This window comes from Apis mellifera, linkage group LG10 (genome assembly GCF_003254395.2).
Source record: "Apis mellifera strain DH4 linkage group LG10, Amel_HAv3.1, whole genome shotgun sequence".
NCBI classification, from domain to species: Eukaryota; Metazoa; Arthropoda; class Insecta; order Hymenoptera; family Apidae; genus Apis; species Apis mellifera.
In genome coordinates this window covers 1,938,808-1,954,063 of record NC_037647.1, presented here as the reverse complement: position 1 = coordinate 1,954,063, position 15,256 = coordinate 1,938,808, and the positions used below count along the sequence as shown (strand labels likewise).

Below are 15,256 nucleotides of genomic sequence, written 5' to 3'. Positions count from 1 at the left end.
ATATGTTGCTACAATTCATCTTATTGTTACTTCAAAAAGGAAACGTTTATTATAAATTTATAATATATGTTGCTAGAATTTTATCTAGAATTAACTTAGTAGTAATAATAAGATGAAAAGTAATTCCAATTAGTTCCAGATAAAATTCTAACAATATATATTATAAATTTATAATAATATTTCCCTCTTCAAGCAACGATATCAATAAGATCAAAAGTAATTCCAGTTAGTTCCAGATAAAATTGTAACAATATATATTATAAATTTATAATAAACGTTTCTTTTTTGAAGTAACAATAAGATGAATTGTAGCAACATATATTATAAATTTATAATAAACGTTTCCCTTTTGAAGTAACAATAAGATGAAAAGTAATTCCAATAAAAAAAAGTAATTAGTTCTAGATAAAATTGTAGCAATGTATATTATAAATTTATTATAAATTTATAATATATTATATAATATATATAATATATATAATATATATAATATATATAATATATTATATAATATATTATAAATTATTATAAATTTTTTTTTATTTATAATAAACGTTTTTCTTTTGAAGTAACAATAAGATGAAAAGTAATTCCAATTAGTCCTAGATAAAATTCTAGCAACATATATTATAAATTTATAATAAACGTTCTAGCAACATATATTATAAATTTATAATAAACGTTCTAGCAACATATATTATAAATTTATAATAAACATTCTAGCAACATATATTATAAATTTATAATAAACGTTTCTTTTTTGAAGTAACAATAAGATGAATTGTAGCAACATATATTATAAATTTATAATAAACATTTCCCTTTTGAAATAACAATAAGATGAAAAGTAATTCCAATTAGTTCTAGATAAAATTCTAGCAACATATATATACATTTATTATAAATTTATAATAAACGTTTCCTTTTTGAAGTAACGATAAGATGAATTGTAGCAACATATATTATAATTTATAATGAACGTTTATTATAAATTTATAATAAACGTTTCCTTTTGAAGTAACGATATCGATAAGCTGAAAAGTAATTCCAGTTAGTTCCAGATAAAATTCTAGCAACACATATATATTAATTTCACCGCGAGGATAAAAATATAAGAAAAAACGAAGCCTCCCCCTTGCCCGGCCCGTTCCTCGAGGCAATTCATCCACAAACTCGAGGATCTCGATCTTCAAATCGTGTACGATCCGCGTACGAACCCCACGAACCCTCCCCCGAAACTCGTCCTTAACCACGAGCGCAGGAACGGCGTGCACTTCGCACCCAATCGGGCGATCACGATTCCCCGCGGCCCCCATAACCGCAAATCGTCTCGCGCGGGAAGGACGTGACCTCGAGGAAGCGGAGTACGGGTCCGTGCGGAAAAAGGAGCACGCGACGGGGATGGAGAGAGAGAGAAAGAGAGAGAGGAAGGACGGTTCGAGGAAGAAGCGAGGGAAGAAGGGAGGGTTACAACTTGACGTAACTTGACCTTTGCTCGCATCCTCCCGATAGGGGTTCCGCGGGGAGGGAGGGGGAGGGCCACAGTAGCACCGGCCAATCCCCATCTCTTCGCACCTTTCGCTCCGCAACAAACTCCTCCAGCTCTTTCCACTCCCCCCGTATCGTCCCTCGATCTTTCCTTCTCTCCACGGGGGAACGTTTTTCCACGCTCCACAACCTCGTTGCCCTCCGCGGCCGTTGTTGCTTCGAGGGACCCAGCCGAGAGGAGTTCGAGAGACGAGCTCGGCCAACGTTTACTTTACTGCCGTCACGTCGCACAGGCACGGCGGCGGTGGAACACGGCTGAGGGAACGATCATGTCTGCAGGGCTACCAGCGGCGGAAGCCAGGGCTTACGGTTCCTCCGCGGCGCACGAGGCTAGTTAAGATAGCGATCCGGCTTCGAACAATGCCGTAAAGAAGCGGGGCTGCCAGTGAATCAGCCCTTATGGCGAAAACGTGAACGATTAGTGGCCGTCCGTGTTAACATGGATCCGTGAGACCTAACCCTGCCCAGCAGCCGGGTTAGGCGTCCATTCAGCCCGGCCAATCTCTACGGAAGCTCTCCCTCCCCCCCCCCCCCCGCAACGGTAATTGCGAAATAGCGCGATGAACGCCGACCGGGGTGGTCGATCCGATTTTTCCCCCATTCATCGGATCGGATCATTAAATGTTCGCCGACGGCCACCAACGTTGCTCGCGGCCGACTTTATTGGATTTAAGGTTTACTCGAGACAAACCCTCCCTCTCCCTCCCCCACGTTATCGCACCGTTGTATCGGCCTCTTCGTTCGCGGCCGTGTTGTCAATTGCAGGGCTTCTCGAGAGGAAAAGGAGAGGGGAAGGAGTGATGAAGTTACGAAGTTGAGGGCTTTCTGAGGGGAATGCAACGTTTCTTGTTGTGGGAGGAGGGGTGAGGATGAAATATACAGGATATGTAGGCTGATTCGCGGGAACAGATAGGACAAACAGTTGGATCTATCGTTAGATCTCTTTCTCTTCTTTCTGTGTGCAGTCGTTCCCCGCGTCGATTTATATTCCAGGTCCAACGAGTCCATCAGGGGCTAGAAAAAGTGTGCTCGTTAATCGGGGCCACTCGAAAGGTGGCGTGGAATGGAGAAGGATCCTCGTCAAAGACGATAAAGAAGAGAAAAGAGGGGGGGGAGAGAGAAAAAAAACGCTACAGGAAGGTAGAGAGAAGGGACAATCGCTCGTCAACCGGCCGTCAAAACATCCCCAAGGATCCATGGCGAATCAGATTCTCACACATACAGCGTGGCACGGAAGGAGAGGAGAAGGAGGTCGCAGCAACGATAAAGTGGAAGAAGAAGAAGAAGTGGAAGTACGTTTGCCCGATCTTTCTCTCTGCTCTCGGGAGGTCGCACGACAATGTGCGGACCGCAAACAAACGAGTGGCAACGATAGGGGGCGCCAATGCGCATTCAAGACGAGACAGACTGTCATTTGTCACGTCTTTCACGCTCTCTAATGACACGCACCGCTTTTGGACGCGTTCTTACGCCAGCCGTCCAGGCACCTGGCATCGACTCCAGCCTTTATTATTATTTCCTCTTTTTTCCGCGTTCCTCCTCTTCTTCCGCGTGCCCCTCTCTTTCCCTTCCTCCCTGCACCGTTTCGCCGCTATCATCGTGTTTCCCGCTTCTTTTTCCACGCTGCTCACGTGCCTTCGAGACGGTTGAATTCGATTTGTTAGGATTAGACGAGAGAGACCCAGAACCCGCCGGAAACGTCCGACTTGCTTGGGATAAGGGAAAAAGTTTTTGTGGAACAATCGATTTAGTTCGATCTGGAATGAAAAATTGTACGAAATCAGTTGTAGAATGATTCTAATGAAGTGTCCTCTTGCGCAATTGATTTTGAAAAACTGTAAACCAATCTATAGTTTTATCATGTTTTAAATTGTTCAATTTCGATTCTACCTGACTTCTTTTTTTCTTATTATTCTAATTCCTGTCTTATCGATAAGAAAAATCAAGTTACTAGAAACGTATCGAAATTCTACGCAAATTATATGAAAATATTATCTACAAAAAAATTTGTCTCGTATCAATATTAAATCACTTACCACCAAAACGGAAGAAGAATCCTATCTTCCATCTAGACTCAACGTAATCCACTTTTAATCCTAACGAACTCTGAGAGGCCAAACCCTTCTTAACCTTAATCCAATACTCTTCTAATCTAAATCATGTTAACTCGAACCGTATCTCGTTCCAACGTTTCGAACCCTCGTGTCAAACCCTTCACACTCCGAGAAACGTTAACACTGCACCCTCTAAGTGCGATCGACGCTCCACTGCAAATCCCTCGCGAGATTTATCGCATCGTCCACGTGAACACAGCCGTGCCAAAACGCTGTAACCCTCCTTAAATAGGGGGGGAGGGAAGAAAACACTTGCTTATCCACTGATCGTTCGAAACGAATTGCGGAGGAATCTTCCGAGCTTCCTTCGCGGCTTCCTGCTACTCCTCTATGATTTAAGCCAAGCCTTCCTCCCGGCATGATTTAAACTCATTGGGTGCCACGTCCGTGCGCTCAAGTCCGACACGCGCGTTCACGCACACAGCAACACATCACCGCATCCGGGGAACGCATCCACCTTCACCCTTCACCACCCACTCGTCTGGTAGCAGGCCGTTAAACCAGGACCACCCGAGTGATATTTTTTTTTTCCAATCCTTTTCACTTCTTTCCAAGATTTTCACGAGAGTATCACGAGATGTGGCGACGATACGCGTTTCGATCGACGAAATTTAATAGGATGAGACTGGGATAATTTTAATATAATAAAATAATTAATCGAGTTTCTTAAATATGCGCGATACGTGCGATCGTGGGTCGAGTCGAACGAGGAATAATATTTCTACTGCGTCGTAATTTGTACGAACACCTGCGAATATCGTAAACAGAGGATTAAACTTTATGTGTCGTTTTAACTAGAATTTGTGTATAATCTTTGTAAATATCGAGTTCCACGAATTGAAACCGAGCGTATATTATTTGTTGTTAAACAGTCGATAACATTCGAAGTCGACGAAGGAATAATAGGATTATAGGAGTTTTTCAGGTAGGGAAAATATTTCGACGAGTGTGAGATACGCGACGTATATTATGATGTAGCGTGGGAAAGAATTTTACGAGATATTCTAATCGATCGATCGAATTTCGTAAGACTATTTTCAATAGAATTTGCGCAATGGCCGTAAATTCATCCCCGAACCTATTGTTAAACTTCGTACCGGCACAGTATGGAAAATATTCGAATAGAAGATCACGTTTCATGAATTATGAAACTGGTTATTAAAAAAATTACTGCCTCTCAGCCATCGAGTGTTAACTAAGGAAAAACGTTCCATTGAAACGTCTACGAGTATCGACAGGTACTACGATAGCGTAAACGATCGATTCGAGTTTAAAGATCAGTTATCCGTACTTTAGATTGTATCTTTTACGATAATTCGCATTAGATATAACTTCTTTTTACATTCTCTCTCCACATAAATCGATGGGATACGCATTTAAATACACGTAGCTTTAATAATTATCCAAAAAAGTGATTCTCTCCGAATCACCTTACCTTTCAAACTACTGGAGATCTACAATCTATCGAAATTAGGCGCACGGATGGCCGAGGATCGAAACCGATCTCCAACTTTCTTTCGAAACGTTCAATCGAAACCTCTGATCCATATCTGTGCGCGCTTATTTGAATAACAAAATCGTTCGAGAGGAGGAAAAGGGCAACGGGATGCTCATCATCGTCTAACCCCTGAGACGCATGTGCTCTCGAGCAGTCGTGTACCGAACGAGGATCGTCTATCAAACGACGGCTAGAACAATGGGCCGTGACTTAGTAGGAGCGCCTCCGCAACATGACACGGCGTGTAGAACGCTCGCGTCCGTCTGTCGAGAGGAGGAAAGAGGACGCCTCGCTGTTCTAGCTTCCATTCTGTAATGATCTACACGAATCTGGCCCGATGTTTCGTGCATCGGCCATTCGTTCACCAACGCCTCCTCTTTCGATGACGCTAAGACCCACGCGTCTTTCTTCTTTTTTTCTTCTTTTTCGGATATATCTGCCTTCAGAGGGAACAAATGATGGTTTCGTAATGATTGGAAAACGCTTGGATCGATGTAACGAAGGTAGCTCGAAGATGAATTTACGAGATGCGCGTCCAAAGAAAATTCCTGTTCGAGCTATTAAGAAGATTTTATCTCGTAGAAAGATTTGTGTAACTGGTTCAATGATTAGATATTATAATATACAATAAAGGGAATGGAAAATTTTTGATAAATTTAATATAAACATTTTGGAGATTGGAGAAAATGATTCGTAATTAACTCTTTCGTTTTGAGAGATTTGTAGAATTTCAGAAGAATAAATTTGAAATATTCTTTCTCTTATAACACTCTTATAACACTTTTTCATCCTTATTCCCAAGATTCACAAGGAGAATATACCACCAGCTATTCGCACAATATCTTCACAAATCAGCTCGAACTCGAAAAAAGAGCTAATAATTCTGGAGAGAGGGGGCCACGATAGGATGCTGTTCCCGAGAAGCAATCGAATCTAAAAGCAAACAAGTGGCTCGCTACAATTTGACCGTATCTCGGCAGCGGAGGAGATCGATGCCGTGGGCCATCGCGCGCCGTTTCGCCCATAAAACCACGAGTTATGGTTATTTAAAAACTTATTGGCCCGCCCATGCGTTGCGGTTTGCACGAGGGGGGAGGGTGGACTGGGCCAAAGGGGAGGGAAAGGCTGGACGGAGAGAAAGAAGTGACTGACCCAGCCCTCAGATAAATCAAAGGATATTAAGACCGTTCGTGTTTCCCTCTCCTTCTCGCTCGCGACAGTTCTGCCTCGGCTCCCTCCTCCTCCTCCTCCTTTTCTTCGTTTCTCCCCTCGCACGGGAGTTCTTAGCCAAACGCATTACCGGGGTGGCAGAGGGCCGCCATAAAACTATCCGCGTTCACGGACACGGGCTTCGTGTAGCAGCTTCTCGTGGGTTGCTTTACGCTTCTCGATCGGCGACAAGGAACCGGGAGCAATTCAACCGAGCCTGCTCAACGCGGCAAAGTGGATCCTCGATAAACGGATATCGAGTTTCACGACCCTTCCCTCTTCCCGAAATACGCGCAAAGAATCCTCCGATTGTCTAATTTTAAATCGTTGGAGGAGAATTTTTCCACTTGGTTTGAAAAATTCGTATTGCATTTATTTTTATCCTTATCAAAAATTCTGTAAAATTCTAAAATTCTAATTCTAAAATTGTTAGCATTCAATCATCCTTGCTATAAATCAAAACGAGTCTGCTCGAACTTATAACGTAAAAATTCTCTAAAATTCTAATTCTAAAATTGTTAGCGTTCAATCATCCCTGCTATAAATCAAAACGAGTCACGACCTTTCCCCCGAAATACGCGTAAAGAATCCTCCGATTGTCTAATTTTAAATCAACTTCTCAAAAATTCTGTAAAATTCTAAAATTTTAATTCTAAAATTGTTAGCGTTCAATCATCCCTGCTATAAATCAAAACGAGTCACGACCCTTCCCCCTCTTCCCGAAATACGCGCAAAGAATCCTCCGATTGTCTAATTTTAAATCGTTGGAGGAGAATTTTTCGACTCGGTTTGAAAAATTCGTATTGCATTTATTTTTATCCTTATCAAAAATTCTGTAAAATTCTAAAATTCTAATTCTAAAATTGTTAGCGTTCAATCATCGCTGCTATAAATCAAAACGAATCACGACCCTTCCCCCTCTTCCCAAAATACGCGCAAAGAATCCTCCGATTGTCTAATTTTAAATCGTTGGAGGAGAATTTTTGGACAATTTGAAAACTCGTGTTGCATTTATTTTTATCAAAAACTATAAAATTCTAAAATTGTTAGCGTTCAATCATCCCTGCTATAAATCAAAACGAGTCTGCTCGAACTTACAACGTAAACTCTCATCTTGGTCGTCGTAGAATTGTTTTTCCGCGGAAATCCACGAAACTGGATGTCCAGTTCCGCGAGTAATTACACGCGCGCGTGTACGATCGAAGGATTGTACGCGAGGATTATTAATGGGTGCATCTCAATCCGGCAATTTTTCCACGTCGCGGCGGGTAATGCACGAACCGCGGGGGGCGAGCAGGCTATATTGCCCGATCAATCAAAATGAGCCCAGCCTGGCAACCGACTGTTCTCGGTGGCGGGGCTCACGAAACGAAATCGACCGCCTTTTAACCATTACGCGCCATGAAAATCCTCGACCGTGATCCTGCGCCTCTTTCAAGGACGGGATCGAGCACAATTCCTCCTCCTCGAAGATATACCAATTTCTGGATTTCTCTTTGCTTCTTCGTTCTCGACGAGCATTTTTTAAAAATTGCGATTATATCGAATACACATTTATGAATTAGAATTTATTCGACGAATCGTTAAGATCATACATTTTTATTTCGTTGTACCGTTCATCGAATATATTTCGATCCAAGGGTTGACGAATCGTTAAAACGCACTTGTACAGTGGAATATATCATCGGGACTTTTATAGTCGCGTGTGGTGGACGAAGAGTGGCTGAGAGTAACACGATCTGCACTATATTTCTCGATCGTGGACGTGTATAGTAAGAGGATCGGGTATAAATAAAAGGGTGGAAAAATTCGGCGGATGGCCGATGCATCGTCCGGGGCAATAACTTGGGCTGTAAATTTCCACGCGGGTGATATACGCGGGAAATTGCAGGATTTACGTTACGCTCGTGCGTATCACGGATTCCAATGAATCTGAAAGAGAGAGGGAAGTATCGAATTCCGTCACTGAAATGCTCTGATAAAACCAGCCTCCTCATTCTCTTATTTTCGATCATCGACCATTGTAAACAATCGCACGAATCTCTTTAGAATAATTTTTATGAAAGAAAATAAAATAATAAAGATTAATTCGAAGCAAAATATCGAGAAATATATATATATATGTATACGTTTGGAAGAGGATTGAAGAAAATTCTCGACGAGTTAAAAGAGCGGAAATCTCGTGTAAAGCTTGTTTTCTGCTCGTTTCTAATCACTGGATTTAAATCATGCCGCCCGTCCACGTGGCCCCGCGCTATTACGCGTATTACGTAGCACGGCATTAATATCTTTGAAGTAAGCTGCTTCCAAGCATCAACGTTTTACACGCGTGTAAATGACCGCGCTTACACACCAACGCTCCGAGGAGGAGAAAGTGCAACATTACGCGGTAATTATCTCTCCTTCACTTTTGACTTCGTTTGACTTCCCCAACAACGGAGCGCTCGCCGCGTAAATTATTTTATTGCCCTCCTGCGACCGGGCCGAGATCTTTGTTCGGGGAGCCGTGTTTTAGAGAATCCAGCTGCGGCCGAAAGCTGTGTGTACCTGAGAGGAGCTCGCTTGGGAATGGACACGAATTTTCATTGAGTTTGGTGAATGTACGCCGACACTTGGACTGTATAGGAATAATTTATTTGTAGAGAGGATCGGCTTACTTTAAAGTTCACTGTGTTTTATACCCGATGCGGAGCGGACGATTGGTCAATTTTGCTATGCCAGTGATGCAATTTAGAAAATAAATCGATACGCGAGTTTTTAATTGGAATTCCCCAAAGATTTTAATTTTGGGAAATGGATCGTGATATTGTTGTGAAGAGATAGATCGTTTCTGTTTCACAATATTAGAATTCGAAAGTTGGACTTGAAAAGCTGAATCAGTTCAGATCTCGTTTCAAACACTGAATCGTTCGAGTACTATCTTGTACGTTTAATGGAATCTTTAAAAAAAGAGAAAAACGAAACAGGACGATCGATAATCGACTCGAAAGGGTGAGTTCCGCAGAAAGGATCTACCTGCGACATCGAACCACGCCTCGCAGACACGACAAAGAACACAGCGTGTGAAAGTCTTGGTGAAATGGATCCATTGTGCTCGAGTCAAAACGTTTGTCGTTTTTCGAAAGCGGATCGACTCTCCGCGTCGTATTAGCTAAGCTTTTCCTTCGCTCGAGTCATTCTTAAAAAAAGTATTAAACGGAAAGAATACAGCGACGAAGGGATAAAACGAATAAAAGATTTAAGAAAATAACATTAAGGAATATCTATGATGATCTATAATACAATTTATAAACGTTTGAATAAGTACGAAAAAAAGTATATTTTGCTTTCGATATTTTATCCGTGTCGGATCTCTGCGCGTATAAATATAATTTTACAGGAAATGGACAAACTCTAGTTCTAGTAATATTTTTTTTTACAATATCCAGAAGAAATACACGAAGAAAAACTTTTTATCCAGAGTATCCACACAAACGTATATTTTAAATCGCATAAATATTCCCTGTCCAACACCTATAAACTTCAAGATTATCCTTTGACAAACGACGAGACTCGATATGTATTAGGAACGACGTTGAAAAATGCAAATAGCCTCGTAGCAGGCCGAATGGATCCGAGTAAATCCGTTACATTTGTCCGTGGCCCGAGATGATTTACACGATCGTAGAGAGGCAGGAGTGTAAATCAATTTGAAAAGCGAGATGATTTCTCTCGGTTCAACTTTCGTTTCGCCGAGCAGCGAGGCCAACATTTTCGCGGAATATCGTTGCGCAATATTTTCCACGAGTTTGCTCGAGAGGCGACGAGAGAGGCGAGGTTCTTCTACTCGACGACGAGCGGTAATTTACACGATGGAAAAGCGTGGCCGGCTGGGCCGCCCCCGTTCTCCCTAATGAGCCGACTAATTGTTTCGAGCCGCGCGCTGATTTACCGTGAGAAACGTGAAACGATCCGTGAATGTGCACGCGAGAATGAGCCGTCTCCAGAAGCGCGATAATTATTATATCACGCCGTTTCGTTTTTTTTTTCAATTGATCCCGAATTCGCATCCCTTTATGCATCTCGTTTCGATCGAGGAAAAAAGAAATCCAATCGAAATTTCACTTAGTCATCGAAAATAAGAAATTAATATCCCCTATATAATTTCTAATAAATTATTTGAATAATAATAAGTATGCAATACTTGAGACAAATGTGCACATATTTATATATAAACAATACATATAATAACATGAATTATTAAATGTATTTTTAATATTAATTATACATTTAAATGTATAATATTATGTATTAATTAAACATTTATATATAAATATGTTTATTTTATCCAATTTTCCAATTAAATTTGCCACTGGAGTAGCAAATAGTAGCATCTAATCGCGGATAAATATGCATATATGATATACATACATACATATATATATATACACCATCGATAATAATTCCCTGTTGCAACGATGACCGGGATGACCAAGTGAATTGCTCCGAGTGGACGCGGTCGGAATCGATTTCACGATTCGATTTCCGATCAAGGGGGACCCTTGTCACGAGCAAGACAAAGAGCGAAGGAGAGAGAGAGAGAGAGCATTCTGGAGGATAATGATCCCGAACTCATTTCGCGATCATTCCATCTGATTGATCTGATTAGTCCAGGCCCGGAACAGGTCGACCGGTAAATGATCTCTGGCGATCTCAATCAGCTTCTGAAAAAAATAAAACGGCATCGATCAATCCAACCGGTCCTCTCTCTCTCTCTCTCTCTCTCTCGCTCTCGCATTTATCCTTCTCTCGACTGTCTCCTCGACGTCTCCTCCCTCGCGCCACCTTCCTTGCTCCGCACGATAATGAGAGCCCCCCATGTAGAGGGGATTATTTGCGGCACGGGATCGAAAATCTTTTGCCTCATTATCGGATGCACGATTATGCACGATTCTGGAGCGGTTTCGACATCGGTTCCCTTTCTGGCTCTTCGGCCAGATCTTCCCGCGCGCGGATCCCTCTTCGTCTTCTTCTGAGACGTCAACGCTCCAAGTATCGGACGGTGGAACGGTAAATCAACGACAAGGCCGGGGTCACGGGTCGAGGAATTAGAGCGGCTAGGAATGCCGCTGGAATGACGTCGCGTTTCTGATTGCTTAGAAGCGGGGAGAGGGTTACAGGTGTCACGGATGGATGGATGTTTATTCGATTTGTTATATTATTATTATTATCGTTGATATTTAATCCTGTTGTTATTTACGTTATTTACGATAATATCGAAACGTTAATAAATAAATTTCATTGTACAAACACGCTTGAATGGAAAAAATGGAAAAGCTATTCCTCCTTTTTTACGACGCGATTATACAACAAGTAAGTTTGTTGATTGAGATCTTGTGTAACGTGAAATATTTTCGGTTTGATTATATTTCCCGAGGAAACGAGAAACGAGTGGATCGAGTAATTGTTTAATCGAAGAGAAATAAAAGGAACGATGCGTAAAAACGTTTCTTCTTCTTCTTTTTTTTTTTTCTTCTTCTTTTATTCCGGTTTTCCTGAACGCCCCAAAGATTACCACGTTCATCTCGCGCAACCTTGAATATAGATTGTTGCAATTGCACGTTTTTTTTTTCTTTTTTCTTTTTCTTTTTCCTTTTCTTTTTCTCTCTCGCCGGCTAAGAGGCATCGTTTGCACGTTGCTTCCGTACATGAATCAACCGCTGAAAGACCACAAAGAAGCGTTTACAAGCTTGCGTGAACGCCGCGTTTAACCGGCCAACATTCTTGCCGCTTTGATCCGCGGCAGTCTACTTCAAATTGTCACCTGTTTTCCTTCCTGCTTGTTTTCCACGAATTTTCGAAGGAAAATCATTGACCAGCCACTAATATCCCACACTTGAATTTCGAATTTTAATTTATTCATCGATTAGTTTCGTATTTAAACATCATTAAAGATGGAAAGGTACATAAAAATCTACTCAACTCGCCGTTTAATATTCTCATTACGCGAGAGCGTGTAATTGGAAAAGACGTTGGATACGTCCCGTCAAAACTTTAGCCACCAGTCTAATACATGAATTACATAGTTAGCCACGGCTGATTACGCGAACGTGCTCGTGCATAATTTGTCCCTGGCGCCATTGTTTCGCACTGCTCGCAGCCTCTTACGAGTTCCTACTCTTCTACTCTTAAAATAGCTTCGCGGAACTGAAACGTTCCTCGTTTAAAAAAGAAAGATGGAAATAGAATAGGGAAGTTTCACGCAAAGTTTTCTGCTCTTTCGTTCGAAAACGAGTTCCTCAAAGTAGAAAGGATGGAATTTTGCGGAGGGGAGAGGAGAGAGAGAGAGAGAAAAAATAGAGGAATGTACGCGCTCCTCAGGCTAGAATTTCTCAAAATCGAACCGAAGCAATTCCTCGAAATTCCATCTTACCTCTCGATGACTCGAATTATTCTTATTCTTCCTGATAAAAAAAAAAAAAGAAATAAAAATATCCAATCAGATGAATCTTTTTACTGGATCATCGAAATATTTTCCCATACCAATAATTCCACCGTATAATAAAAACCTTCGAGGAAGCAACATCCATCGCTCGGCCGACAAAAAAATCCGTGAACGGCAAAAATCCTCCTTTCGACTACCGACCAAACTCTCCTTCTTCTCTCTTCAGCGTTAGCTCGAGTGAGCCGTAACACGTTTCGGGGAGAGGCTGCGTTCGGCGAGCGGAGAGAAAGAGAGAGTAAGAGAGAGAGCGTCTCTATTTCACGCGTCGCGTGTACACGCGGCAACACGAGAAAGGCCGGGTCGCGAACACGCGATGCACAATCCATATTGCTCCCGCTTAAACCAGCCGTTGCGCCGGCTATTTCCATATTACCGTTCCGGAATTCCGTTCCAGTTCGTTTAATGAGCAACGACTTTTTAACATTCCTGCGTTAAGCCAGCGTGAGAACCGCGAAATGCGGGGTCGTGGGCCATAAAATCCGTGACTCAACGCTGCCGCGCGTTGTTTTACATGCGTGGCAAAGATCGGGTCGCGTTAAAGCCAGGAATCAGATCGATAGGGGGAGGGGAATAATCGATATCGATCGAAATTTTATTCCCATTTTCAACGTGTGTCGTATAGAATATTGTTTCACGGAGCGAGATATTTATCAGAGTTTTTAATCTTCGTCGATCCCCCTCGAATTAGATCAGGTTTCGATTCCTTGTTTCTCTTTTAAATGATAGTCTTGTTCCCTAAGATTTATTAAGCGAATAATCTGGAATAATTGCAGGCAAATATACTTGTGATTTTCTGTTGTCACATTTGAATAATAAAATAGAAAAAGAAAGAAAGAAATTACGTTTCATAGGCTCATCCCAGAAGTAGATTCTCAAGAAATCTTATTAAGTCGTAAAATTCTCGCGTTCATCTTTCTTCTAACTTCAATCAGAGGTGAGATATAGCTCGTGCCAGTTACGTGACTCACCCTCTTCTACAGTACTCATTATACAGCCTATCGATGCGTTAACTAAGCCTGTTTTCATTAACATACAAATTACTCGTCTCGAGATACAAACAACAATCGTGGCCTGACATTAATTTCAACGTCTCTATGTTTAAGCCTGACTTAATTAATGTTTGTACGTTAGAGAGGAAGGGGAAGAAATATTAAAAAAAAAAGAAAAAAGAATAATCGGAAACCGTGTGCGTTACTCGCGCATCTTTCGAGAGAGGATTTAATTGGAACAAGAATGAATATTAGAAACTATCGTGTCAAACTTTTGAACACGATCCCTCGTCACGATGCCACAAAGTGTTTGAAATCGCAACGACAGGCTTGATCAGATAAGCAAACTCTTGCCAACTCCATCTCTTTAATTATCGATACATCCGATGGTACACGAATCTTTTTCACAATTTATTTATAAACTCGAATGGCAGTCGAATTAACATCAATGTCGAATGAAAGATTCAATCGAAACGCGAACCCTTTCGCGAAAAATTTATTAGATTTCTTCGATCAGGATCGCATAAGGAAGTATCAAGATTGGATTTCGATTGGATTTTCAATTCGATCTTTCACTCGATTTACTTAATCAATCGAACTTATTCCCTGTCTATATATATATCCGATTTTAAGTTAATTAACCGAGGGTAATAAAATTGAACGGTTCGATTATTTCAAGTACACGTTAAAGACACAATTTATTGGCAACGCTGCCAAGGAGAGGAATTTCCTTTAATGCAAACTATATTGATCCGCAATCACAGCCTCCACTTTAACTACTCTCGCATGTATTCGATTCGTTGAAAGTATTTTCCAATTGGTGCGGGTATAACGAACCGTATAGTAAAGTGTAATCAATCTCGGTAAGCAAGCTGGTAAATTGAGTGAAACGCGAGCAATAGCGGCGCGTCGAATGCAAAACTCGTATGAAAATTAAATTAAAATTTCTAGTTGGATTTCAATTCGAAAAGAAAGCATTCCAAGCCGTCTAATTTTTCACTCTCCGATCCATTTCTTCGAAGAAATTAATTATCTTTGATAAGAAAAAAAACATAACTCTTCGATCATCGATTAATTACTACGACACTTTCGTAATCCAAATTTCATTTAAAAAAAAAAAAACTTTGCCAAAAGACTCGAACGTTATATCGATCCTTAAATCGAATAAATCGTCAAGTGAATCGCGATCGTCGGATCGAAATTAGACTCGGGTTGGCAATAATCTTCTTGGATGGAAGATGAGCGGTTTCATAGAGCAACCGGAGGAAGGACAAACGCAAGCGGGAAAGAGGAATCGAAGTGTTCCTTGGCCAGTGGGGTCTGGGTGAGGCGAGGGAGGGAGGGGTCGATGGGGTAGCAGGGAGATGCATTTCGTGGATTAAGAAGGTTATATACCTGGTCTCACGGTGAGCCA

At 41.3% G+C, this 15,256-nt stretch overlaps 1 long non-coding RNA gene across 1 annotated transcript in view; it reads right to left on the bottom strand.

Annotated features, from left to right (window-relative positions):
• Window positions 1-15,256, bottom strand: part of LOC113219027 — a 55,633-nt gene that overhangs the window by 8,588 nt on the left and 31,789 nt on the right. The gene's annotated exons all lie outside the window — the stretch shown is intronic.